The sequence below is a fragment of the Megascapheus bottae genome, chromosome 22 (genome assembly GCF_031878675.1).
Source record: "Megascapheus bottae isolate mThoBot1 chromosome 22, mThoBot2.hap1, whole genome shotgun sequence".
In the NCBI taxonomy this organism is placed as follows: Eukaryota; Metazoa; Chordata; class Mammalia; order Rodentia; family Geomyidae; genus Megascapheus; species Megascapheus bottae.
In genome coordinates this window covers 19990449-20012906 of record NC_143530.1, presented here as the reverse complement: position 1 = coordinate 20012906, position 22458 = coordinate 19990449, and the positions used below count along the sequence as shown (strand labels likewise).

The following is a 22458-nucleotide window of genomic DNA, read 5'->3' as shown; positions in this document are numbered from 1 at the left end:
TCCAAGCTAGACTTTATCAATGAAAGTAAACCTAACATTCATGAATACAACATACACTAGTGAGATGAAAGGGAACAGAACTCTTAAAATATAAAACATTTCTGTGAGTGTTTCTGGATGTGTAAATTTCAGATCATACCTTATAACTGCAGCTGATGCTTTGGAGTGACTGAAGGAGGTGTGGCTTTGTTTTTGCCTGGTTTTCATAGACAACAAACAACCCAGCAACTAAACTACAATGCGAAGCCATCATTATTTAAGATTACATCAGAATTAACCCCTGATATATTTTCACTGTGATGTTCTTGCAATTGTAAAGTTATCCTTGTGTTATAGTTATCCTCCTGTTATAGTTACCCAGAGTTTCCTAAGAAAGATGTTGTCATGAGTGGGTTAAAAATTATCTAATGAACTTATTTTAAAATATTACACTCACTTATACTCGGTTATTTAATTTTTAATAAGTGTTGGAGTTTAAAAGCTACTTAGGAACCCTCTGTTTTGTGGCAAAACAAGTGGATTTCAATATTTTCAAGCATTAATACATGATAATACATTCTTACTGTATTTGATTTTTTAAAAAGAACAATATTCTGGCACTTGAATTCTAAAGAAATACAGTAAAATCTCCTTTTTCAAGACTATTAACCATCAAAAATATGAGCCCCAAATGTGCCAGGGCTTACCCAATGAACAATATTAGATTTTGATGAGTCTCTAACTCTGTCAAATGTCAGATGTATGATTTCCAAATAACTTTTGTATACCATATTACTTATATATCAGGTACATAAACTAATCAACTCGATTATTATCCTGCTCTAACTATGACTATTGAAGAGATTTCAGCTTCCAGACATTAAACATCCTTTGCTGAATAGTGAGATGGCTTTTTAATTGTAAAAGGTAGGAAAGAAGAAATGAGGAAGGAAAGAAGAAAGAAAGGGACAGAGAGAAATAAAGGAAGAAAAAAAGGAAGAAAGAAAGAAAGGAAGGAAGGAAATACTGGCACAGTAACAGCCTTTTGTCATGAAGCAGACCAGCCTCTTTCTGGAAAGACAAAAATAATACATTCAGCATTAGATGCGAGAGCTAAAGAAAGCAATATGGCAACAATAATTGATATGTAGTAAATTGCTTACTCTTTTTTAAACAATTCAATAGGTAAAACTCTTTTCCCTTTCTTTTGGAAAGCTTTATAAGTGTATTTAAAGAATTTTTTAAAATACTTAAATCACATTTTAAAATATCACATTTTCATTAAACTTAGAATAGCAGAAATCTTGAAGCATCATGAATTACCCCCAAGATCCATGAGAATAACAAGATGGAGGAGGAAATGACAACATATTCCCACTGAAAGAGACCATGAAGAATATATTCAGTTATATAAATGATTAGAAACACAACTTACCTCCTTATGCCCAAGGGCACAGCATGCAGAAAAAAGTAAAGTCATGACAATAGGTTAGAGAACATAGCAGAGCAAAGAGATGCAAAAAAAGGGAAAAAAAAACCCCTCAAAATATCACCTAGATATGCTTCAAACATATTCCTTCCTGAAGGAATATCCTGTGTTTAAAGCCCAATCTGAGATCACCATACCTGAAAAAATCAGTCTGACTAGCAGGAATCCACAAGCAGGAATTCTTATGCTATGGAAAGCCAAAATTCCAAAAGTCATTGTGCCCATTTAGTGATAATCTTGTCTCCAGGGAGGATTTATGATCCATGCTACCCACCAGGATGTAGCCTGTCAGAGAGAAAGTTCTCTTTAGTACTGACTTCTGCGTAGTGAGCAGATACAAACTCAAGCCAAGTTGCGTCAGACCTCCTCTCAATCACAGGATCAAGCCTATGTGCTTGCAATAAGAGCTGCGTCAGTTGTTACTGGCTGTGCACCTGAGCTTTTCAATTTGAGAGATTTAAAAAGAAAGAAAGAAAGAAAGAAAGAAAGAAAGAAAGAAAGAAAGAAAGAAAGAAGAAAAAAGAAAAGAAAATACCACCCACTTCCTCCAAAGAATTTCTAACCTGTAAGTTGACAGAGGATTCAAAGAAGAAATAAACCCATCCACATCATCTTTGCTGCATTTTTAAATTACTCTCCCAGCTTTCCTCCCTTCTGGTAAACTCATGGTTATATAGATTTAAATAGTGTATATAAATTAACATATCAGTGCTGTCCTATCACAAAGAATAACCCATAGTCTGACAGGCTCACCCTTTTCCCAAACAGAAACATTTAAAAAATCATTTTTTAAAGAAAAAAAGAACACAAAGATGCAAACTACATGAAAGACACATTGTAACTTAGGAGAATTTTCTTTGCTAGATTTTCTGAGTGCAGGTCCTACACAGAGTCCCCCACTCTCATTCCAGTGCAAAATAGATCCACGGGTGCCAGGGACGGCACTATACAATAGGTATTAAAACCACAGTCAGTCTTAGCAAATTAGGTAAATTGGAGATCATTTGATGGCATTCTATTGTTGCTATTGTAATCACAGTAATTTTCCTTGGTAATGGTGCTTCCTGATGAAGTGCGGTCCCCACAGGATAATTGTGAAAGATGCCGAAAGATTCAGAAATGCAGCATCTGCTTTTTAAAAGCTCTTCAGATTCAAATTGGCATTTTACTTTCTCTTGAAAAGTTATTAGAGATTCAGATCATGCCGGTTTAAATGGAAAGGTGAAAGCAGGGTACTTTCAATCTATGAATTATTCAATCTCAGCCTGGCAAAATTGCCATCCATGAACTAATCCTCTGACAGTCCCTTCGCAGAGCCTCCATTACGCTTGTCATTTTTATTTCTTTATCTACGATCTCTCCCTCCGTCACTGAGTTTGTCCCTTAGGGCTCGGGCTTCACAAACCGAGTATTTCAAATTGGCAATAACCTAAATGCACTGTGCTGTCTCAAATCGCTGTCTCCACGGGTTTTCTCTTTAAAAAGAAGAAAAAAATCCAAATCATTAAAAACCACAACCATGATGCTATCTGCTCGGCTCTTTGATTAGATAAATTAAACACACACACACACACACACACACACACACACACACACACACACACACACGCAGCATTGTGAAGTCCTGCTCTTGCTAAAGATCCTAGGAGAAGGTGAAGTGATGTCTCCTGCTCCCTTTGTCGCCTGTGTGACCCATCCTTAGCTGCAGAGCCAGGCGCAGAGGGGAGCCCAGCGCTCACGCAGGCTGGCCTGGCACCCTGCTTCCCAGCCAGAGTTGACTGAAGGACTGCATAGCCGGAAGACTGAGCCCACGCCACCGTACACTTAGCAAGCATGATTACATTGTCATCTTCTCCCCCCTCCTCCAGCCCCCCCCACCCCCGCTCCACCTGCACACAACCGCAATCGTAGTCTCTCCAATGCATGGCTGCTTGTGTCACTGCCAGTCCACAGCTGTCCCACATCCAGAGAGGGCTGGGATGGATTGAGGTCAGACAGTCTGGTTTCTCCTTTCAAAACTGAGGAGTGGCTGGTGGGGGGGGGGGTGGGTGGGAGGGATGAGAAATCTGCGCTAGTCCCCGTGACCATGGCCAGCCTTAAATATGAGCTGGGGAGTCCCACGGAGTCAGTGCGGTGAGTCGCCCAGGCCCCAGCCCAAGACAACCCACGGGCAGCGTGCTTTCCTTTGTGCTAGCCTTTCTCCTGCAGGTAGGACAGCATGGCACCAGAATCCCCCCACCTACCCAGACTGTTTCCACCCGTGATGGGAGACCCTCCGGCTCCATCAGAGGCAGGGTGGTTAGCTGGCTCCAAGCAGGACATTCACGCTGCAAAGTTAGAAGCCATCACGGACATGCAGACAGCCTCCCGGCGCCTGGCTAGACAGGTAAAGACGCCTCGCGTGAGGAATTCTCAGAAGTGGTGGGAGAATACAACTTCAGAACTCGGTGGCTCTGTGCCGGGTGGTCACAGTGCTAGTCAGAGCTGGAGCTGGCATTTGCAGCAAGGCAAGCGAGCCGGTGGCAGTGACACATGGCAGTGGGCTGACTTTGCAGGGTGCTGTGCCATTCTTCAGTGTCCTCGACAGAAGCAGGGCAGTTTCCACAGTGGCACCAGAGAGAGGACCTTGAATGTACAGAGCGTCTGCGAGGGGGGCAGCTTTCCTTCATCCGAACCTGGTAGCTATTTCCTGGATAGCTGCTCATCTCTGGGGCAGTTAAGTTTTAACTCACAGCTTTCACCAAGTAACTGTTCCTGTCCTTCCGGCAAGATGGCAGGTTATTCTTGGCATGACCATTCAAAAGGCAGAAATACAATAAATCCATCACTGTTCCTTATCATTCGGGTTTATTTCAACATCCCAAGAATAACTACGGAAGAATTCTTGCCCAGGCTTTGGTTATAGAAGCACATTAAAAAAAAAATCAAGCAGCGATTGTTTTAAGCTATTTGTGTACTGTAATGAACTTCCTAAAGGCTTGATAAGAGCAATAGAGAAAATCGGAAGGTAAATTCATCCAGCAATAGCCTTCAATCACCGACTGCTGCAGTAAAGCAGTGTGCACACTGTCGTGAAAGGTGAATTGTGTATCCCAATTAATCTGACATTGGACCAAAAGCCTTATATGGTATTACCCTAGTGGTTTGAGGAATTGCTAAAATAAGCAAGCAGTCATTACCAGGCATTCATTTAATGACTGTAATCATACTGAATTAATTTAACTTGCTGCAGTGTTTAAATGAGTCAATTATAAATTTGTGCTGAAAAAAATAACAATACCAGTATTTACATAGCACTTCCTCTGAGAAGACAGCCTCTGAAGATAACATTGCATCCCCAATATACACAGAGCACTCAGAATGTACTAAGTGCTCCATGGAGCACTATTTGGCCAGCTTCTGTCTGGACAGAGGCTTATGATTGCACTGACCTATGTGTGCCATTCTAAAAAGTTTTTAGTAACTTTCCATCACCACCTTTACTTTTCTCTGATGACTTTTTTTTTTGTCAATTGTGAGGTCTGACCTCAGGGACTAGATACTATCCCTGAGCCATTTTTTTGTATAAATTTTATTGTAATTAATAGAAGGGTTACATTACATTCACCAGATAGAAGGTGCATTACTTCACAAACATTGATATCCTTTCTCATATCTTGGTCCCCATTTCCCTCCCCCCAACCCACCCCTCCATCTTGTTTTCCCCCCTTCCCTATCCTATTTCAAATAACCAAATAAACATACATAAAATATATCAAATAACAAGGTAAAATGCTGTAACAATATGAGATAACCAAGAGACAGCAAAAGAGATGAGAAATAACATACTACATTAAGGACAACAATCACTCATTATATGGCTTTTATTTCTATATCCTAGAGGTCCTTTCATTTAGCATAATTCTATATGGCCTTATGTAGCTAGGTATTGCAAATCTCTGCTAGGAGGGCCCAAGTTTTCTACTGATTATGACAAATGAGGGAAACCATTGAGCCTATGTTCCTTTGAGTCTGGCTTACTTCACTTAATATGATTTTTTCTAAGTCTTTCCATTTCCATACAAAGGGGACAATATCATTCTTTTTGACAGCAGCATAGAATTTCATTGTGTATAAATATCACATCTTGTTGATCAACTCATCAACTGAGGGGCATCTGGGTTGGTTCCATATCTTTGCTGTGGTGAATATTGCTGCAATGAACATCATTTAGTATGTCCTTGTTTCTAAACCATTGGGTAAATGCCAAGAAGTGGAATTGCTGGGTCATAGTCTTTTGAGGAATTGCCATGCTGCTTTCCATAGTGATTAAACGAGTTTACCCTCCCACCAACAATGTAGTAGTGATCCCTCCTGGCCACATCCCCACCAGCATCTGTTGTTATTAGATTTCTTGATCCTGGCCATTCTAACTGGAGTGAGGTGGAATCTTAGAGTTGTTTTGATTTGCATTTCTTTTATGGCCAGAGATGTCGAGCATCTCTTCATGTGTCTATAGGCCATTCTTATTTCTTCTTCAGAGAAGACTCTCTTTAAGTCTTTGGCCCATCTTTTAATGGGATGGTTGTTTCTTTGGAGATTAGTTTTGGAGTGATTCAATTTTTTGAGCTGTTGATATATTTTAGATTTATGAGGCCTTTGTTGTATGGTTAGTGAAGATCTTCTCTCACTTTGTAGGCTTTCTAGTTAAGTTGCTAGCTATGCCTTTGCCATACAGAAGCTCTGCAGTTTAATGTAGTCCCACTTATCCAGATTTTCTTTGATTTGTTTTGTTTCTGGGTTCTTATTAAGAAAGTTTCGACCTGTGCCAAGGAGACCTAGTGTATCTCCTATTCCTTCTTGTAAAATTTTCAGTGTATCTGCTTTTACCTTGAGGTCTTTGATCCATTTGGAGTTCATCCTGATGCAAGGTGACAAAGAAGGATCCAAATTTAGTTTTCTGCAGGTGCTTAACCAGTTCTGCCAGCACCACTTGTTGAAGAGGCTGTCTTTCTTCCATTCTCTTTTTTTGGCTCCCTTATCAAAGATTAGGTTGCCGGAAAGAAACTCCATTTGCAATAGCCTGAAAGAAAATAAGGTACCTAGGAATTAACCTAAATAAGAATGTAAAGGACCTTTCTGATAAAAAACTTTAAAACCCTGAAAAAGGGAATTAAATCAGAATTGAGGAAATGGAAAAACCTCCCATGCTCCTGGATTGGAAGAATTAACATTGTGAAAATGGCAGTCTTGCCAAGGGCTATCTACAAATTCAACACAATACTCATCAATATCCCAATGCCATTCTTTAAAGAAATAGGAGAGGCAATCCAAAATTTCATATGGAATAATAAAGACCCTGTATAGCAAAAACAATTCTCAGCAGAAAGAATAGCACAGAAAGAATTTCAATACCAAACTTTAGACTCTATTACAGAGCTATAGTAACCAAAACAGGTTGGTATTGGCACAACAACAGACCTTAGGATCAATGGAATAGCACTGAAGACCCAGGAATCAACCCTGAGCCAATTTTTTTGCTCAAGACTAGAATTCTACTACATGGAGCTCCAGCTCCACTTGTTTCTTTGGTGATTACTTAAAGGTAAAAGTCATAGATTTCCTTGCCAGGTCTTTGACCCTGGATAGAAACATTATAGAATTATTGTGAGTGTTAAGTGACTTCTAGCTCAGGGACTGGCCCTACTCCTTTTCTCACTGTAGAAGTGTTGGGAAGTACTGCCTAAAGAAAGCCAAACACACCTCCTCTCTTCCTGTCCGCTCTCAAGTCCTCATCACTTGAATCTGATAGTCTCATAAATTAAATGTGCCTCCTTAACATCCTTCAAAACCTGCTTGTAGAAAATGAGTCCAAAATGACACAAATCAATCAGCTTTAAAGTTTTTAGTAGTTGTTCAAGGAAGTTCCATTTAACAAAGCAGTTTATGAATACAATGCATCTAGAGCAGTATTACCCTTCAATATTATCACCTTCCTTCAATGTATCCCTTCTCTTAGTTTTCTTAACTTGGTGGTATATACAGTGACTGCATTCTCCCTACCCCCCCCTTCATTCATCTGTTCCTCTCCCCTTGATCCCATCTCCCCTACTTGAATGTATGTATTTCCTGGTGCTTGTTTTGTTGGACTTTGATCTAGTCTTTCCAGAAAATTAGACTATTTGAATTCTCATAGGGTCTATTATACTTCAGTTCATTCATTTGTAACTTGCATACCATCCACTGTGTTTATGTATAGATCATAAGCACATTGTATGTACCACAAATGAGGGAAACCATGCAACTTATTTAATATATTTTTTCCAAGTCTTCCCATTTCCTTACAAATAGTACAATATTCTTTCTAATGTATGTGTACATTTTCATTGATGTGTATCTTTTAATTTTTCACTGTATTTTCTTTTTTTTTTTTTGCCAGTCCTGGGCTTGAGCTCAGGGCCTGAGCACTGTCCTTGGACTTTCTCAAGGCTAGAGCTCTACCACTTGAGCCTCAGCACCACTTCCGGCTTTTTTCTATGTATGTGGTACCGAGGAATCGAACCCGGGTCTTCATGCATGCTAGGCAAGCACTTTAACCACTAGGCCAAACTCCCGGCCTCACTGTATTTTCTTGATCCATTGATACACTGAGAGGCACCTGAGCTGATTCCATATCTTAGCTATGGTGACTAGTGCTGTGATGAACATGTTTGTGTTGGTGGCTTTATTGTAACCTTGTTTGTGTTCTAGTGGATACATTCCAGAAGTGGAATTTCTGGGTCATAGGGTAGTTTATTCTATGAAGACCCTCCATACAGCTTTCCTTGGTGGTTGAACAAGCTTACATTTGCACAATATTGTATTAGAGTTTCTTCTTGGCTGCATCCCGGTTAACATTTTTTTATTGTTTGTATTCTTCATAATGGCCTTTATTGTAATTCTTTAGACACTTAACATCATTTTAGTAAAATTAAGTTTCCAGAGAAAGTGTGGGTCTCGAAGAGTAGAATTTCAAGCATCAACTCTTCAGGTAGCAAATCATTTTTGAGGACAGAAGACTTTTGTTTGTGGAGTCTGCTTCTCCTACTTTACCATGTGGAAGATTCTGTGCCCACAACACTGGCCTTCCAATGGTGGTAGGAAAGGCTCAGCTTCGAGCCCTTAAAGCTTAAATGAGCAGGGAATGTCAGGGGTAAGCAGGAGACCTGGAGCAGCAAATGCCCTGACAACTCTTACCCCCTCCATGAGAGCATCCCACCTTTGCTTTTTAATTTTTCTCAGGTGCTTTCCTGAGAAAAGCTCCAAAAATGGATTCAAGCTTTGGTTATTTAAAGCTCCCCTATGCTTAATCCTGCCAAGTGTTCAATAAAATATGGTCATGCATTCCATTTTTTAGGGTTTTTTTTTTTTTTTGCACATGTGAATTTGTGCTTGGAACGACAGTTCAATCCATGGATGAAGCAATGAAAAGGAATTCTTGGTCTAACTTTACTGTTAAAATTACATACAAATTGGGGATAAGAGTTTGGCCTAGGGGTAGAGTGCTTGCCTAGCCTGCATGAAGGCCCAGGTTCAATTCCTTGGTACCACATACCTAGAAAAAAGCCAGAAGTGGTGCTGAGGCTCAAGTGGTAGAGCTGTAGCCTTGAGAAAGTCCAAGGACAGTGTTCAGTCCCTGAGCTCAAGCCCAGGACTGGCAAAAAAATACATACAAATTAATAAGGAAGAAATCATTTTAATAGGCAAAATCTAGAATGGTAGCATACTCAGTGTGCTCTAGTTAGGGGGATAGTTTAGCCACCTGTGACAAACTTATAGCTGCCTGTGTCTTTCTCTCACACAGCACTGACTGCTTTATATGATTACCTTTGCTCTTGGGAAGTGGGACTGTCAGAGCATGCCATGATCACCTCTGTGTCCCCAGCCTTCCCTCTGCCTGAAGGTCCTCAGTCTTCATTCCAGGAGGAAGAAGAATTCATGATGACTGTAGTCACAACAACTAACATGCCACGAGTCTATAGCCCTTTCATGACCTTCCATCCAAATGCTTTACAGATAATAGTGAACTTACCCCTACAACAATACTGCCTGAAGGTACTGTTGTTATTCCCATAGTGTATCTACCAGTTGGGTATTGTGTGTCTCACTCTTTCTGTCTCTCTGTCTCTTTCTCTCTTTTTTCTAAGTCTCTCTCTCTCTCTCTCTCTCTCTCTCTCTCTCTCTCTCTCTCTCTCTCTCTCTCTCTCTCTCTCTCTCTCTCATACACACACACACACACACACACACAAAACACACAAAAAAGTGACTATCCCTTCCATGACACATATGGTGACTCAGGCGAGTGGATGCAAACCCAATGTGTGTAATCTGGGTTCAAATTCAAGTCCTGTAATCTTAGCCATTAATATTCAAATATGGTATTTCTGAAGATCAGTGCTTAGTTGTAATAGTCTCTCAGTGAATTGGAAGAACCTAGAGAAGGAAGAGGTAGGAAACTCACACTACAAATGGCGTCGTTCACTGAGGATTTAAAGTCTAAGGTTGGTGGGTAATGAGACGCTGTCTACTAAAAGTTACCAGAAATTTGAGTGCTCGATATTTGACTTCAGTACTATGCAAGCATTTTGGTTCTCTGTGTTGGAGGTGGGGCTTGACTTGTAGTGTTTGCCCATTTTCATGGTGTAAATACTCTGATCATAGCTGACTTCAAGATTTAAACGTTTTGCAAACTGCTAAATCACTGGATGTTTAACAATCAGCGGGGGCATGCCAGTAGGAATTGAATTTAGCACACTGCAATTTCAACTGAACTAGCAGATTATTCTGCCCTTTCCAGAAACCAAATATCCTTTTAAAAATACTTATACAGTTGGTTCTCTGTATATGTGAATTCCTTTTGTGTACATTCAACTAAATGCGGGTCAGAGAACATTGTGTTTCTACTGGACATATACAGGCCTTTTATCATGTCATTAATTCCAGATAATATACTATAACAACTTACATATCATTTTTATTACATTGTACTGAGTACAATAAGCAATCTAATATATCAGAGGAATGTAGGTTACATGCAAGTAGAATGCCATTTTATATGAGGATGATGAACATCTGTAGATTTGGGTAGGGGCCAGGAGTCCTAGATCCAGTACCTCAGAATGCCAAAGGGCAAGTACATCAAGGCAGAGGTTGTGTTAGAACAGAATTCTCTGATGTTTAAAAGCCTGAGGCAGTCTTACCTTTTATGCTGTGTACCACAAACTTTTACATTTAAATGCTTTTCCTTTTGTCCCTCTTGATTGAAAAGAAAAAAAGAAAATTGAACTATTTTGGTGTGTTTTTACTAACCTTTTAATAAGTCTAACAAATGTGGATTTCTTTATAAGTGGTGTGGGATCTGTGTTATCTGGATAAAGTGTATCTGCATTAACCAGGTAAAAAGGTTTTCTCACTTCTGTGAAGTTGACCAACCTTTGGGAGACCTGAAAATATGAAGATATAAGTTTTATACATCCAGGCATTCAACAGTATTTACTGCAAACCCTATCTGATCCGGGAGCCTGTGCAGACGTACAACATTCGCCATTTGGGGTTTGCATCTGTTCCTAAGGATTTTCCTTCTCCCAGGTCAGCCATGCACAGCACTCTGTAAATACGTCGTTAGGACGAGGTCATGATATAACTTCAGACCTGGCCAATTAAATGGCAATTATCCACTGAGAAACTATGTAACCCTAAAGATAATCATCATGTTCTATGTACTTTTTTTAGATCTTTGAGGGAACTAATTTGTAAAGCACACATAAATAACCAAATAAATAATTACGTAGGAAGGGGATAACAGGTAATTGCCAAATAATCACAGACTATTTGGTCCCTTTGTGAAAACAGGCTTAATAGGATAGTGCCCCAAAGAATTTCTTTTACCTCTGGAACACTTTCAAACTATTCTTCCTTAATTCTCTTCAACAGGGAAGCCATATCTTTCTGAATAATATTTATAAAATATACTTCAAAAGGTAGGTTATAACTATATTTTACAAAATTAATTACTGAGCGTTTTTCTACATTATGTAGATGTTATTAGCTTTTATAAATTAATGTACCATATCTTTGGAAAAATACAAATATCTAGGGTGTTTGGTTAGTGAGGAGTTTTTTTCTGGCATTGGGATATACCTGGGATCTTATCCCATTTAATTCTAATAGAAAGTCTGATTTCATTTCCTGTCCTTTCTTTTTTCTCATTCTTCTGTGTCTCCCTCCATTTCTTTCTTTTTCTCCTCTCAGGTCACATAAGGAATGGAACTCAATGTGTGGTTGAAGGTGAATGAAGGGAGAGTTCTTTGAGCTAGGAGATGGTAGACACTGGCCAGATCACCTTCCATTTCTATTTCAGGTTTATACATTTCAAGCTGGGAATGAAAACATTTGGAAAGTAAAACATACAAATGTATAATGCAGTTGCTTCAATGAATTTGCTCTGAAAGCTTTAAAGTATAATGATGTGTCCTAATGTTTTGAGTAACTTCGTCCATCTCTAATCATCTAGTCATGACATGACTTTGACACCATCGCCCCTGTTCCTGGCCCAGGCTTCTTAATCCCTCTTCTCTTTGGCAATCTTATTTTAATCCTGCTCAGAAAATGAACAAGGGCCAAAAAACTGCAAAAAGACAAATAGTTCTCTGTAGGAAATATGTCCTGCTTCTTAACAAGGCAACTACTATTTCATTTCTACATTTAGGATTATTCTAGAAAGATCTTACTGATTATAATCAGTACCTCCAAAAGTGACCTAAAAGTTCAAATCAGCAAGAACCAGCACTTTCTAAAGCTACAAGCATTTCTTAATTTATTTTAGATGGTGAGGTTTAGACATGGAATTTTGCTTGCAGTTGATACTTGGGACATTCAGAACCCTTGTAAAATCCCCTACTTAAAAAGCATTTTTGTCAGGTGCTGCAGGATGACAACCCCAGGGCAGAGACCGACTGACAATGGGTTCTCTTTCCTCAGAATCTCTTCTCGTGCACACTCACACCTCTGACAGTTCAGAACAGAACCAGGCATCATTGACAGGGTACTTTCCTCTTCTCCTCGGAAGATGTTAGGCATTCAGTATAATCTGAGAGATTACAAGGCTTGCAAAGATAAGGAAACTGAGACTCAGGTATCTCATGCTGGCTATAAACCCTAAACCTGATCTGGTTGTCTGTGTTGGTCTCCAGGCCAGGCTTTATTGTGCTGTCCGTACACCATTTGAATAATGTAAGCAATCCTTTCTTTTGTGTTATTTTTCTCTCTTCAAGATCTTACTTTATTCTGAATTATATTATTTGCCTTTTTCATGTCCTTGGGTATCCACAAAGGATTTTCATAGAATCATCTTACAATACTGAAATGCTTTCATACCCTGCTCACAACTCTAGGGAATGGGAGAATGATGGAAGAGTATGTGGAAGATTCTCAAATGTAGTGACCAGGTGCTAAAAAGGGCAGGGAGTAACAGAGGGTCCCTGATTCTCCCTTCCCCTCCCATCACTACCACACACATGCACTTTGGACTCTGAATTCTTTTGCCTTCAGCTCTTTGTTGGGGGGGGTCCCCGTATAAAGGGCTCTTCCCTACTGTCACTTGGTTCTAAGTGAGAGACAATTCGCAACTTTTTCTTACCTCCCTGACTTACAATAGTATGGGACTAAACATTTCCTTGATATTTAACAATTCTCTTAACTCCCTCTAACTGCTGCAGCTGCCTCTCGACAGACACGGGGAAAGATTAGATATGGCATTTGCACCTGGCCAGCCATAAACCACTTTTTTTTTTAGTTGTAGGCGAAGGTTAACAGGCCTAATTCCCTTCTCTCCTTAGACCTAGAATTAGAAACATGAAAGTGAGCTGCAATTATTTATTAACAATAAATGCTTGTGTAGAATAGGAAACGAATGGATTTATTTGGAAGTAGATGTTTTCCTGGTTGCTGACAACTTTGGGGTTGTCATGAACTGCAAATGCCTCCTCCTTCTGTGGCATTTGTATGGGAACCTTACGATGACAGGTTGGTTTCCATCAGAGTGAGGTGGTAGACTCAGAATCCAATGAATGGCCCACCTGCTCTAAACAAACTGGACTGGGGCTCCTTAGACTTTTGCCTTGATTCTTTCTGATCCATCTTCTCTCATCACTCTGGTTTTCCTGAGCATCCTGAGAAGGCTCAGCTCGGGGAAAGAGATGCAATGGGACAGACACATTTCGTTGAGTTCTCTCCTTCATCATGATTCAGGGGATGCTGGCTGGCTCTTAACTTCATTGTGGTAATTTGAGAGTATTAAGAGATGAGAAAGCTATTCCAGGGTCAGGCACTGATGGCTCATGCCTATAATCTTAGCTATCAGGACCCTGAGTTTTCTGCCAGTCCAGGCAAGAAACTCCAGGAGAGTCTTATCTTGAATTAACCACCAGAAAACAAAAACAAAAAACAACCACCAAACAAACAAAAAACAAAAATGGAGCTCAAGTGGTAGACTTCTAATCTTGAGCACCGAAGCTCAGGGACACTGCTCAGAACCCTACCACCACCACCACCACCACACACACACACACTCACACACACACAGAGCTACACAAGCAGTTCATTTTAACAGATGATTTGAATGTCTCACAAGCCCTAATTCTCTACACTTTTTTTTTTTTACCAGTATGTCATATAATCATAGTGGTATCATATAATAATAATAGTTTTGTGTTAGTGTCTATTGGTTGGGAATACTAAAAGCTACCATAAAAGCAGTACTCTTTTCTATGAATCATTGCAATAGAGACATGTGAAAATAGTAGAATATGTATTATAATACATTATATATTCTGTTCTTGAAAATAGTTGATCCAAATATAAACTTTATGACTCCTTAAAGTAAGTCCAAGTTTTCCATCAATTCATGGCCCAAAGTTTAAATATAATTATGCTTCAAACAAGACTGTGACTTTTACAGAAGGGATTTGAAGGGCAAGCTATGAAAATGATCTTGCAAAAACTGGCAGAATAAGAGGAACATGTTCCACAGAACAAAAGTTTAATCAAGGTACACTGTATTTATGTATGGAAATGTCACAATGGCCCCCCTTGTATAAGTAGTATATGCTAAGAAACAAAAATCTATTAAGAGCTGGATGCTGGTGGCTCACACCTATAATCTTAGCTACTCGGGAGGCTGAGATCAGAGGATCATAGTTAGAAGCCACCCCTGGGCATGAAGGCCACTTACAAAAAAAAATCCAGAGTGGAGCTGTGGCTCAAGTGGTAAAACACTAGACCAAAACCCAAAACCAAAGACAAAAACAAAACAGGTCAGGGATAGCACTAAGGACCCCCAGGCCCCAGGCTCAAGCCCCAAAACTGACAGTGGAAAAACACACACAAAAACAAAAGCAACAATCAGAAAAGGTAAGTCAGGGAGATGGCTTTTGAATCTCCAACAAAATCTTTAGCTATCATGCTTTCTGCTGCTTAGCCCTTCTATGTTCAATTTTTAAAACACCAATGTAATTAGATAAAAGTCCTAATCAACTCAGTTTTTAAGAAATCTTTTTATAGTGTATAACTCCTAGCCAGTATAATCACTGCATTAGCAGTAGTGAACCATTCTTGAAAAGTGCCTATTTAGTAAAACTACATCAAGCAAAATACAGTGTGCATGATGAGCAACCTGATTTAATTTTTATACAAGATTATCATATTGAGCTATCATCTCTAATTTTTAATCATGTTCTCTCTATTTAGACCTGTAAAATAATATTCAGTTAATTGGATATGCATTAAAAGATATTTCTAGCTCCATTTCCCCTTTTGATTTGGACAAGCAATAGTTCCTAAATGACACTCCCAACTGACATCCTAAAACTCAAAGCAGAATTTTTCAGGATGCATTGAAGTTTTTCTTTTCTCAAAAGACTAAGTGTGTATGTGTTGTGGTTGTGGGTGGGGAGAAGTAATGCAAGGCAGAATGAGCTGTATCTCATTTTCCAGTCACTCTCAGCTGTTTGCATTTTCTTGCTAGAGTCTCCTTTCTTTCGGTAGTATTAAATTTGGTTTGCCATATAAAGACCTGATGTATTTCCCTGGGTACGAAGAAATAGTGAGAATCCGTCTCCCTACTAAGTCAGACTAGTCCCCTGGATAATCTTACCCAGATAGCAAACACCAGAACAAGCAAAGATAAACTTCACACAGCCAACTCCAAACCTATGTATCTCAAAGGCTTCCTCTGGTGCCTAGAAACAATAACAATATCCTCTATAGGCAAGAAAGATACACATTCCCTTGCTGAGTTTATACAAGCTAATAGTGAGTCCACCAAACAGGCAGGGGATCTGATAACCTCTCCTCATCAAGCTGTCCAGAGAGAGCTGTGAAAACCAAAGGCCAGACTACTGACATCAGTTCAATTGCTTTGACAATGTGCATTTGACCTGCCAGCATTTAATGGCTACACACCTAGGCAGACCTTCAAAAAGGTCAAAAATCTAGGTTGTACTCTGTTCGATGGTGAGCGTGGGTCTGAATGTACTCCTATCTCCTTCACCACAAAAATTTTAAGTCTCTGTATCTGGAGGCTACCAGGTAGAGAGCCCTCTCTTACCTAGATTTGCATCCAGGTGCAAACTCATAGTGTGATGGGACTTTTCTTCATTCAAATACTGGCATTTTTTTTTGCAAGATCAAAATTCTTTCCCTATGGGACTGTAAAGGCCAGCCCTTAGGAAAATTTGCATTTTGACTGGTAAGACAGGCACAGTCAAAGGTTATAAGGACAAAGAGATCATTACCCAATCAAATTAACAAACAAATGAGATACAAACATACTCTATTAACTGACAACATTTTTTTTGAAACAGGAAGCACTAGAATTTAAAATGCTGAAATGTATCCAACTAAAAAGGGCAAAACAAAACAAAAGAATTGTGACAAATTATAACATCATTTGAGAGGCACATTGGCCCATTCGAGTGTGTATTGTGTGTATTACTATTACTCAGTGGAGAGCTGGCTTGACTAAGTGTCTTTCCAGTGATTTTGGAAAGCAAATGACCATTTCGCAAAATTAGGAGGCCCTGTGTAGGTTGCAGGTTTAGATAGCTTTTTCATGAAGAGTATTTGACCTTGCACTAGAAAAACTGAAAATATCCCCCAGCTGTTTCTTTTTTAAATGACTTGCTTAAACAACACAAGTCACTACTGTTAAGTTTATAAAAATAAAAGGAGACAGAAGAAAAAAATTCCCCCAAACTTAGTTTCAAATAGGTTTCTTTAAAAAGTACTGTATTGTTTTACAGTTACCCTTTACTGGGACAAGATATCTAGATCCAGTGATGTTGGATAAGTGTGAAGCAATTGTGTTTAAAAAGTCTACAGAAAAAATACCACCAGCAATTTAAGGAGATGGAGTTGCAAGTACTTTGATACAAACTTGGATTAATGACCCATGTCACCTATTCTTCATCTGTGAGGTTGATCTAGACTTCCTTTTTCCATGTCTCCAGACAGACATGTAGAGTCGTATTCTTGATTTATCTTTACACTTGTGCTCTGTGTTCAGACTAGAAGTCACTGAAAGCTTACCAGAGTCAGATTTCACAGTGTAAGTCAGAATGGCCTTAGAAACCTTGGGAGATGAATGGTGATACCTGTATTTCCTTATTCCTGTGTCAAGGAGATTGCAAGTTTTCTGAGGCAGAGCCTTCCTGCCATGCCCTGCCTCTAACCTGATGCCTGTGTGTGACTTTTGAGCCATTGATCTTAGGAGTTCAACGTAGACATTCTGACACTCTTATTTGGAATTACATCCTGTCATTATGGACAAACAGTAATTACATCGGCCTTTCTTCTTCTCCCTTTCTTCCTTTCCCTTCCTACCTTTCAGTAGTTATAACAGAGTAAAAGTCTTGTTCTCATCTAACTGTAAAACTCGGTCTTATCACCCAGGACTTGAAAGGCTTATCTTCAGGAAAAGAAAGTCTCTACTCCACCCATATTTCCTTAAACATTCTCTACTTTAGCAGTAAAACTTGCATTGGTTGACATCCCAAGAGGCAGCTCTGAAACATTCCCTGTGGTTAAAGAATACCTTCCTTAAAGAATATAACACTTTACTTTCCCAGTCAGTCCTTTCCTGGGTCAGTAGTAGTCTAGAATTCAAGTACATTCCCAAGTTTGCTATATCACACTGTTGTATGATGTGGTCTTTTTGGTAAGACCAAACTCAATAAAAGGCATATTATAGTAAGTATTCAATGTAAGTTCTTCATTTTTTTCACTCCTTATTTTTAAAGCTCTCTGAGGGTAAGAGATAGTTTATATCCTATGCAACATAGAGAGAGCTCCTAGCTTTTACACACCACTTGATTGCTAAGAGTTTTTATTTCCTGAATGATGTTCAACATTATTTAATGTTTCTGATATCTAGCACAGTTACTTGTATTTCTTACCAGCCTGGGTAGGGAAGTCCATGAGAATCTTATCTCCAATTAACCACCAGAAAACTGGAAGTGGAACTGTGATATGAGTGGTAGAGTGCTAGCCTTGAGAAGTAAAGCTTAATGACACCAGACAGACCCTAAGTTCAAGGCCCATGACCAAACAAACAAACAAACAAACAAAGCATCTGCAAAATTGAGGTAATTGTAGTATCTACCCACAGGGATGGCTGTAAAGAATAAATGAAGAAGACCATGCCTAGAACAGCATCTCTCTCTCTCTCTCTCTCTCTCTCTCTCTCTCTCTCTCTCTCTCTCAGACACACACACACACACACACACACACACACACACACACATTTAAGAACTTGTTATGAGATAACTTTCTTGATTTATTCAGGAGCTGCTGTAGGGTGTTGGGGAGAAAGCAGACCAGGAATCGAAAAGTTCACAAATTGATTTATTTAGCATATCCCAGAACTCTATATAATTATTTGCTAAATTCAGGTAGTGTGTCTAGAATTTATCATTCTCTCAGATTCTTAACTCGAATGAGGAGATGAGGATGGCATGGAGTAGGGCACTAGATATAGGACAGAATTTTTTTTTAAAAAAAAGGACTGAAAATTTCCTCTTATAAACCACACTGGCTAGCAGAGGAAATAGACAAAACAAATCATGACTGTAATTGCCAATATTGTAGTTGAACTCAAGATGGTACTAGATACAGAAAAGGGCCCCCAAAGGAGGCCCTTTGTGCAACAAGGGGTAAGACTTCTTAGAGCAGGTAGCCCTTAAGATAATCCTTGAACTGCGCAAAGCGGGTAAAAGCAATCCAGGCATCGTGAAGGTCATGTACAAAGCAATGAGTGGTACAAACTACCTGAATATATTGCAAGTGGCTCAAGAGGAATCTAGAAAGCAGGGAGGCTAATGCATTGGACAGAACACCAGTGTTCTTAATGTACTATAAGAAGTTATTTCTTTTCTCTTTTTCCCCCTTATGGTTAATCTCATGTGATATCTGATTTTGTTACCTGGTATATTGTATATGCATTTATTTGTTTATTTGAAATTGGGAAGGGAAAGAGGAAAACAAGATGGTTAAGAGGCAAAGGGAGACAAAAACATGAGAAGGAGCATCAAAGTTCAAGAAGTAATGCACCCATTACCTGACAAATGTAACTGTAACCCCTCTATATATTATCCCAACAATAAGATACAATTTCAAAAAAGACTACTTGTGAGTGGCCTTCATTGAATGGTATGCTGAAGACTTCACATTTAATACAGAAGGACACCATTTAAGACATTCACTAATTTCCAATTTTCCTCTTCCTCCACAGCTAGAAGATAAATTTTGCTGTCCTAGATCAGCTGTACAGGTTCAGTGCAGCCACAAGACTCTGGCCAATGTTCTAGGTCAAATTCTTTTCACACAAGGTATGATTCTCCATGCAGTATGAAGATAGTAGACTTTAAAGACTTTTTCTTCCATGTGAAAACCAAAACAAAATCAAGCTGATAGTTATATAAACAGAAGGTAGCTTAGTGGTTCACCAGGGCTAGAAGAAATAGTATGTGGGGTATCTTGTTGAGGTTCCGAAAATGTTCTAAGCCAGATGATGGTAATGGATAGAAACTCTGTGAGCATGCTAAAAGGCAGTGAATTAAATATTTTTAAGTGAATGAATTGTGTGGAATGTGAATTTGATCTCCATAAGGCTTCTAGAAAAAATAAAGTAAAATACAAATACAAATAAGAAAAGAATAGCAGAGCCCGCAGTGGCTCATACCTAGAATTCTAGCTACCTGGGAGGCTGAGATCTATGGATCCAGATTTGAAGTCAGCCTTGGCAGGAAAGTGTGTGCGAATCTTATCTCCAACAAACCACCAAAAAGCCCGAAATGGAGCCAGGACTCGAGTGGTAAAGTGCCTTAAGCAAAAAGGTCAGGGACAGGATCTAGCCCTGAGTTCGAAAAGTAAAATGAAAAAGAATAGCAAACTTTGAATGAGTGGAAAATCAAGTACTAAAGCTTGTGCCAGTGAATAGAAGCTTTTGGTTGATTGCCACAACACATCTCTTGACTAAACTAGTTCAGCCAGAGGATGCTATTAAAAATAGTCCCTGACTGTCTCAGATAAGATTATATGTCATATGTAGAAGGTGGTTTAGAGCTATTGCAGGATTTTAAATAAGGCAGTAACATCAGATTTGGGTTTAGAGTCATTCTGGTAGCAGTACAAACTACCCAAAAGGTAAAGAGGCTGGTGTACCAGCCACAAAGTGAAGGATCGAGTGTCAAGACAGTTGTCTTCAGGGGGGCACAGCAGATACTCTTGAGTCCTTCTTACTATTGTGTCTGCCAACAATTCTTGCAAATGTGCACTGAGATCTATTTCCTACATATATGGAAACAATATTATTCTTTATACCTGTGAATACCAACAGTGGTCATCAATTATCATAGCAGAATTTTAAAAATCTATTGAGAGGAGACAGGGGAAAATTTAAAATCTAACTTGTTTCTTTTAAAAAGAATTTTCATTCAGGTGCTTGGGACTCACAACTAAAATCCTTGTTACTCAGGGGGCTGAGAACTAAGGACTGTGGTTTGAAGACAGGAAAGTCCATGAGGCTTATCTTCAATTAATTCTCCAAATGCTGGAAGTGGAGCTGTGGGTACAGTGATACAATGCTAGCCTTGAGCAAAAGTCCTCAGGGACAGCATGTAGGCTCTAATTAAATCCTCAGAACCCATATACATGCACACGCATGCATACACACACACACACACACACACAAAGCTACAACTTAAAGATTTCTTGCCCACACAACCATAGAAATAATCTTGTGGTTTTCCCATGGAGGGGACTAATTTTACATATTCTGAGGCTATACGTAATCGATTCTGCAGCTTCCTAATGATCTGCCTTCAGGAGTTATTATTTCTGATGGCAATTAATCAAAATTAAAACAGACTGCTTAAAAATAAAGCAGATTTAAACATCCAGCCTCAGTCAGGAGCACCTGCACATTAAGATTAATCATGGGCCCTGTGTGAGGGTGACAGGTATATCAATATTATAGAGAAAAGGGAAGGTAACCTTTTCTTTCAAGCAGAGTTCCAAGTGTATTTCCAAGGAACAGCAAAGACTCTGAACCTGAATCTAGGAATAAAATCACATAAAGTCCATAGTTATCCAGTTTAAATTGTTCCCTTCTAAAAAGCTCAGGTACTTGTGTGGTGATTTGTGTTTTCCTCCCTCAAATGCTATTCCCAAAGGATGATGGTCAGGGGAGTTTTTATTTTGATTCACCCTAAATAGTATGATAGTATCATAATTTTCCTATTAGATATTCTAAAATTTAAAATTAAAGTGTGTTTTTTGAAGATCCCCCTCAAACTTTCTATCCTATAATCATGACTTTTGATTGTTATATCCACCAATATTTAGTTTGATGCCTGGCACATGTCCAGTACTTTGTAATGATTTGCTGCTGCTACTGCTGCAGCTGTTTGGCTACAATCTATAGATTTCCTTTTCTTTATTTGTAACATAGGAATGACAGCAAGGCCCACACAATAGAGAAGATTATAAGTGATAAAGTAAGGATGTATTTTCCAATGAAAAGATTATAACAGCAATGGTGATGATAATGATGATGAAGATGAGGAGGCTATTATTTGAGTACTTGAAAGATGCTAATCTCCTTACATCCGTTATCTCAATTACCATTGTAGGAAGTCTAAGAAGTGGGTATCACTTTATCTTAAAGTTAAGGAAACTGAACCATGGAGGCAAGAAAGAGCTTGCATCTATTTATATAGCATAATGGTTATTAGAGTGTAGTCTCTTACCTAGACTGCTTGTCTCACTCTAAAACTTGTGTTCTAACAACTGTCATACACTGACAAGAAAAGTGGAGAAAAACAAGGTGGCTTCTGCCTTAAGGTTGTTTGAGCTTGGTCTCTAATATGTGGTCTACCTCTAATAGGAAGACCTTCAACTAAATGGGATCTAGAAGGATGTCCTTGGTAGCTCTATAGTAGTGGGCCTACAGAAAGGATTAAGACAGGTTCTTCGGAGATCTATGAGTTACTTTTGTTAGAGGATTATTATGTAAGAATGAGTTTGACAGTCCTGGGTCACTTTTGGCTTCATACTTCACCTTGTGATAGCATACTTTGTCTCTTTCTTTCCTGTGCTCACTAAAGGTGGGTACAGCCAGGGTGAGTTCTCACCACAGCCAGCAACATGCACTTTTCCCTCTACACCTGAGGTACAGACTGGAGGTATGGCTCAAGTGATAGAGCTTGAAACGAGAAGAAAGTGAAATAGGAAAAAATAAATAAATAATAAATAAGTAAACAAACCAGTACTGGTGGCTCACACTTATCCTAGGTAATCAAAACACTGAGATCATAGTTTGAAGCCAACCCAGTCAGGAAATGTCTATGAGATTCCTCAGCACAAAACCAGGCTGGAGGCATAGGGTCTCAAGTGGTAGAGTGAACAAGCCAGCAGAA

At 39.1% G+C, this 22458-nt stretch overlaps 1 long non-coding RNA gene across 1 annotated transcript; it reads right to left on the bottom strand.

Moving 5' to 3' along the window:
• Window positions 1-442: 442 nt before the first annotated feature.
• Window positions 443-2233, bottom strand: LOC150048343 (uncharacterized). The gene is made up of 2 exons (XR_016539246.1): window positions 1415-2233; window positions 443-1050 (listed from the first exon to the last, which is right to left on the bottom strand). It is a non-coding gene; the product is annotated as an uncharacterized LOC150048343 (long non-coding RNA).
• Window positions 2234-22458: the final 20225 nt, after the last annotated feature.